This window comes from Lissotriton vulgaris, chromosome 5, assembly GCF_964263255.1.
Source record: "Lissotriton vulgaris chromosome 5, aLisVul1.2, whole genome shotgun sequence".
NCBI classification, from domain to species: domain Eukaryota; kingdom Metazoa; phylum Chordata; class Amphibia; order Caudata; family Salamandridae; genus Lissotriton; species Lissotriton vulgaris.
Genome location: NC_141693.1, coordinates 266,770,749 through 266,776,748, shown reverse-complemented (window position 1 = coordinate 266,776,748; position 6,000 = coordinate 266,770,749).

The following is a 6,000-nucleotide window of genomic DNA, read 5'->3' as shown; positions in this document are numbered from 1 at the left end:
GTATTGTATAGCACATGTATCATGGAGTGCCGCTTTGCATCTGAAGCACTTTGGTCTGCAGAACAATTTCCCGCCCTCATCCTCCCACCCGCCACCCACTTTAGCATCCCCAACATGCCAAAGACAAATCCCCTCAGAAAAACCCAAACAAACCATGAACAACCTGGGGTACACCTGCATGAGGGTCCGCCATGGGCACACAACACCATCCACTTCAGTGGATGTGGTCAGGTTGACAACATGAATGCAGTGCAATGTTAATCAAACACAATACGAGGAAACTTGGCTATAGTCCTAGCAGAATACGGAATAGCACATTTTATGAAAGCAAACGGCCACCATCATATGCTTACTGCTACAATAACGTCAGTTAGGTCCCAAAAGGTCCATCAACCCAAAACAGGGCTGTTCAGCACTCACAGCCAGCCACTCTTTTCTAGAAATGAGCCCTCAACTCATACCAAGGTTAGCCCTCTTATTTGTCGCTTCCTTTCAAGCGTGATTCGACTCCAAAACCATCCTGAATGAGTTTGTTCCGCTCAACATGTACATATAAACTGGGCACAAGTGGAGCTCAACATATACCTCAGAGTGGGTCAGAGACACAGTCAACAGTGATGTCAATCCCAGGCTTCCAAGCATGCAGGAACAGCACCACCGTACACTCAGTCTGAAATCTTGTGCTTCCTCCTACAGATGGAGGAGACACCGGAGCAATGAGACCCACTAGTTCGAGTCAAGGAGGGCTCCCCTTCAATTACATAGTATGGACCACTGGAGAGGGAAGAACAACACTATACGTGCGTTGCGGTGTGGCTGGTCTGTTAATCTGTGGTAGTCAGATGTTTGAAAACAAGCACATTTGGATTGACCTAAGCCTGCCGCAAGAACGGACGTAGAAAGGATCCCATGCTTCCATGATGCTACACAAGAGTTTCTGCAGTCAAAATACAGCAAATCTGGATAAATCCCCAGGTCATTGTCCTGCAGAAGTGCGCCATTCTGCTCTTCTACCCAGTGCCAATTTACAAGTGTGCCTCAAAAGCCCTGGAACATGGCTGTCCCTACCTCAATGCTTTCACAGTGGGATGTCAGTGCAGCGCAGATCCAAACTGTGATGTGCAGAGTCCATATTTCAGTTTCACTGACGTAAAGTTTTAGCTAACCCTGCATTGTCCTCTCTATCCATCCAAACCGTGCACAATGAAGACATCCAATTCAGATTCCTGGGGTTGCTCACCGCACCTATGGTCCCTACGTTTTGAGGTTAACTTCTTGATGAATTCCTGAGCAGCTTTCGAGGTCTGTAAGATCGTCGAGCGTCCTTCCCACGTTACCTTAAGCCTAGCGGGATAAAGCATTGCATATTCCACGTTTAGTTCACGCAGTTTCGATTTGGCCTGGGAGATTCTCTATGAGCCTGTTGGACCGCCATAGTATAATCAGTTTTGAAGTCCAGCTTGTTACCCTGGTATGTTACCTGCTGCTTCTCCCTGGCCAGCCTCAGCACAGTATCTCTATCCCTAAAGTTTATTATGCAAGCAATAATGGGACGCAGGGCTGCTCCTGGAGGCAGACACGGTGCAAGGGACCTAGGTGCACGTTCCACAATGAGGACTGCTGAGAAGTGTTCTGCCCCAAAAACTGACCAGAGCATCTCCTCCACATACGTCTCCAGTCGACCAGTATTGGTAGACTCTGGAGCGCCTGCGATTCGGATATTGTTCCGGCGTGATCTGGCTTCTAAGTCCTCAGCTTTACTCTTTATAACATCTAGCACCTTCTCCATCCTGGTGCATTTATTGGTTGTGGCATGTGCTTCATCCTCGACAGCCGCAATGCGAGTTTCCGCATTGTCCAGTTGTTCACCTTGTTTATCCAATTTTGTGGCCATTCTGTCCACTCGCTGGATGAGGTGGTCCAACTTCCCACTGATGTCCTGTAGACTCGATTGAATCGCTTTAAGGGCAGCCTCCATCGCCCCACCAGCTGTCGATTCCGTCTCCAACTCAGTATCCGAGTGCGATGCCTTTGGATTGCTTTTTCGATTCAAATGTGAGTTTAGGCTCCTGTTTGTCCAGTTTGCCCATGTTGTTGCTGAGTGCTGCCGTCTGAAATAGGACAGTTGCTAACTTAGTGCGAACCTCTCGAACAGTAGCTGTATAGCGGTGGTCCCTGGAACAGCCCCACAACTCTCTACACTATGATGATGGGCGCTCAACTGCGCACGTAATAAGGACAGGAGGAAAGGCACATTGAGAGGCACTGAAATAGTCAAGGAACCTATGGGCCCCCAGGAATCAATGCAGCAATGTCCTGAAATGGTGGCATAGCGATGTTAGAAACATGGGGGTGCAGAACCGCCTTCCACGTCTACTGCCTGCGCTGGACAAGCCCTCCCTCGTCCATGTGCTCATGGGTTGAACAGCCGTGTGGGTATATCATCACAGGTGGTGATAGGTGCACAGTACGTTTAAGCGGATACAGCGCAGTTAACAACCATCACGAGGACTCTGCCCCGGCATTCGCCGCCATTTTGCTCTTGGCTTGTGTCGATAACATGGCGTCCTGAGGTAGCAGCGCGCTATGGTAGTTCCAATATTCCTGCCAGTTATAATTATATGAATGGAGAGATATCATGGATGCTTCAAGGTGCGTGTTGTGCTCCACATTAGCACCTCAGCTGGTCATCCAGAACTCCGCCAAAAGTCCGACAGTGCACCGGGTGCCGCCATTTTGTGCTACAACCCAGACTGTCCCATCAACCTCGCCGCTGCACCGCTAATGCCCCCTGCCACGTTGGTGATAGCGGCAATCCACAAATCCAGTGTGCTGTATTCCGATCCCGGTGTACCCACCCTCCTCCGCTTACCGCGACACAGCCGCCGCTCGTCCCGGTATCTGGAAGATTACCGCCATACACCGTCGTTCAAGTGCTAGTCGTCCATTGCAGCGGACCACCAGCATAGCCTGCGCCAGCTGTGATGCCTCCAACCAGGCGCCACCAGTCACGGCTCACAGATGATCCGCCAAGAAGTTTTGCGGGGATCTGTTACATGGCATGTTGTGGGAGTCCGCGATATCAGGGCCGTTCAGAACAATGATCAATTACACCGTCTTCCGCACCTCGCCTCGGCCTCCAGCCTCTCTCCAGCTAGGCACCACCACTTCCGATGTTCATTTCAGCCAAAAGTTTACAGGTTGCAGGACTGCAATAACTCCATTAATGCAGATTCTTGCGCTTGACCGGCGGAGCTGTCTTAGTAGGCAGGCACAGTGTGCCCTCTAGCGCCCCCCACTCAAAGAAACTTCAAGTGCATTTCCTAAGCTGTCATGACCCGTCTGTGTCTGAAGTCATAGACATTGCTAAAGGTATTGAGCGTTCTATAATCAACCAGCAAATCCCTTGTGAATGAATATCAGGGTGCTTCTATAAATTCTGTACTAAATTCTGAGTTTGTAAATGCTTTGGTTCTGAAATAAAGGTCAACAAAGAACTTTTTAAGGAAGAGTTGCCAAGTTTGTTTTAAATGTGGCTCGAAGTCACATTTGAGTAACAACCCTTATTGTCCAGCGCTTAGTAAAAGCTGCAATGAGTGTTACAAACATGGTCACTGTTTAGAGCATGTGTAAAAGTAATAAGGGTTATGTACATTTGAGCAGTGTGGACATCAACACTGATGAAGGTGTGCATGATTTATTAAAGTTGGTGCTCACACTTAATACTGATAATGTTACGCCCATTACGAAACAAGTAAAAAGGCCAATTATGTGAAGTCAGAATTAATGAAGGGAACTTTAATATGATGGCATATTCTGGAACACCATTAACAATCATCTCTGATATTTTATATAATCAGTATTGGGCTCAGAACAAGTCTCGTTCTAAAACAGACATTCAACTGAAGGCTTATGGAGATCAAGATAGTGACATGTTGTTTTTTTTCTGGATGACCTAATGTGTCATGAGAGAGAAGTATCAACTAAAATATATGTTTCCATCAAATAGAAAAATACTGTAGTGTGGCCGGATTTGGTAAAACCAGGATTAATGCTGGTTCAAGGATCAAGCAACCAAAATGGTTAAAAATGAATTTATTGCGTCACTTGATATGAGCAAGAACATAGACAGCATTGTTGCAGAATTTCTAGGACTTTACAGTGGCATAATAGGTGCCATAAACAAATGTGGACACTTGATTAGGTTAAAACAAATGCTGTGCCAGTAGTTCATAAAGGGAGGCCAGTACCATTAAGCCTAAAACAAGATCGTAAAAAATTCTTATACAAATTGTCTGAGGATGGTGTTATGGTCAGCACCAATTAATCAGAATGGATAAGTTCCATAGTAATTGTTCACAAAAAATGCAGGGGACACTTATATGTGGACTTGCTCACACTCATCAAGAACATAATCATAGACTGCCACCCCTTACCTAAGATTCCAGACTTGCAAGCTAACATTGGAAATGCAAAATTCGTTTCCCAGTTAGATTTGATATCTGCCTACCATCAGATCCCACTCACAGTGGAGTTGCAAGAATTGACATTGATTGTGAAACCTTTTAGGGCGTACAAATTATTATAACTGCTATTTGGATTAGCAGTGAATTCCAAAATAGATGGACACAATTTAGGCAGGAATTAAGGGAGTGCAAACATATCAAGAAGATATGTCTGCATTGAATTTTTTTTTTGTATTTCCAAGAATGTTGGTATCACCTTAAAACATGAGAAATCTTATTTCTTAACCGAAGAATTGGCATATTTAGGTCACTGCATCACTCCTAAGGGCATCAAACCTAAGTTATCCCTTATTCAGGCAATAAAAGATGTAGCGCCACCTAAGGATAAAGATACTTTGAGATCTTTTTTAGAGATGAGGGAATAATACTCCAGATTCATTCATGGTTATGCTATTGCAGTGCAACCTTTACATAATTTGTTTTTAAAATAAAGGTGTGAAATTTGAGTGGAATTCATTCGTCAACGAAGCTTTTGAAAAGTTTAAACAGATAATTGTATTAGCACCCACATTATCACCTTTCACACCGGGCTGCATGCGTCTTTTCACTGTGGATGTCAGTCAAATGCATTGAGACGCTGTTCTTTCACAATGAGTCAACAACGAGAAAAAACAATTGCTTTTCCTTTCATTGCCTAAAACTAGTGGAACTACATTATAGTACTATAAAATGAGATGCATTTGCTTGTTCGTGGGTGGGGGGGGGGGGGGGTAGAAAAGTTCAAGACATTTCTTTGGGAAGTCACATTTTGAAATACTCACGGACCACAAACCACTCATTCACATGTTGGATGGGAATGGCTCTGGTAAAGCGTATGCTGAGCTGGTCAGGTTATTGTCCCGTATGCAGGGTATAAGTTTATAATGAAATATATATCTGGAGTAAAGAATGTGAGGGCTAATTGCCTTTCAAGAATGCCTCTTAACATTTCTTCTCAAGATGAAAATGTGGAATCTGTGGTGGTTGTGGTTGAAGTTGCATTAGACTCTACTGGTCTTATTTCCTTAAAGGATTGGCTAACTGCCATGGAGAACTATGTTTTATTGTCTGCCATGGAGTTTGTTAGTCAAGGTTGAACTCTGTGAGTTTTAACCAACACAGCCAAAGGCAGGTGGAGTTGGACGTCTCAGGAGGAGAACCTGCTGGACGTGGGCTGCTTTATTTTAGGAATAGAGTCATTTGTCTTATCTTCTTGTGGCTCTGCTTATCATCATAACAGCAGGGCCACCTCTATGTACCGCATTGCTGAGGGCAATCAAAGGTGGATGCCGCAGGTAGTCACCCGGACAACAGCCTCGTACCGCTCCGTAAGGGCCCGTTCGGGTGCGGGCAGCCCTCCATGGTGGGTTTGGAGGGCAGCTGACCAGAGGGAATTCTGCTCCCCGGGCAGATTGGGAGGGTAGTGCTGTCCAGCGACAGACATTTTGTCTTGGGATACGTTTTTAGCCCAAATATAGCCCAACATATATTTAGG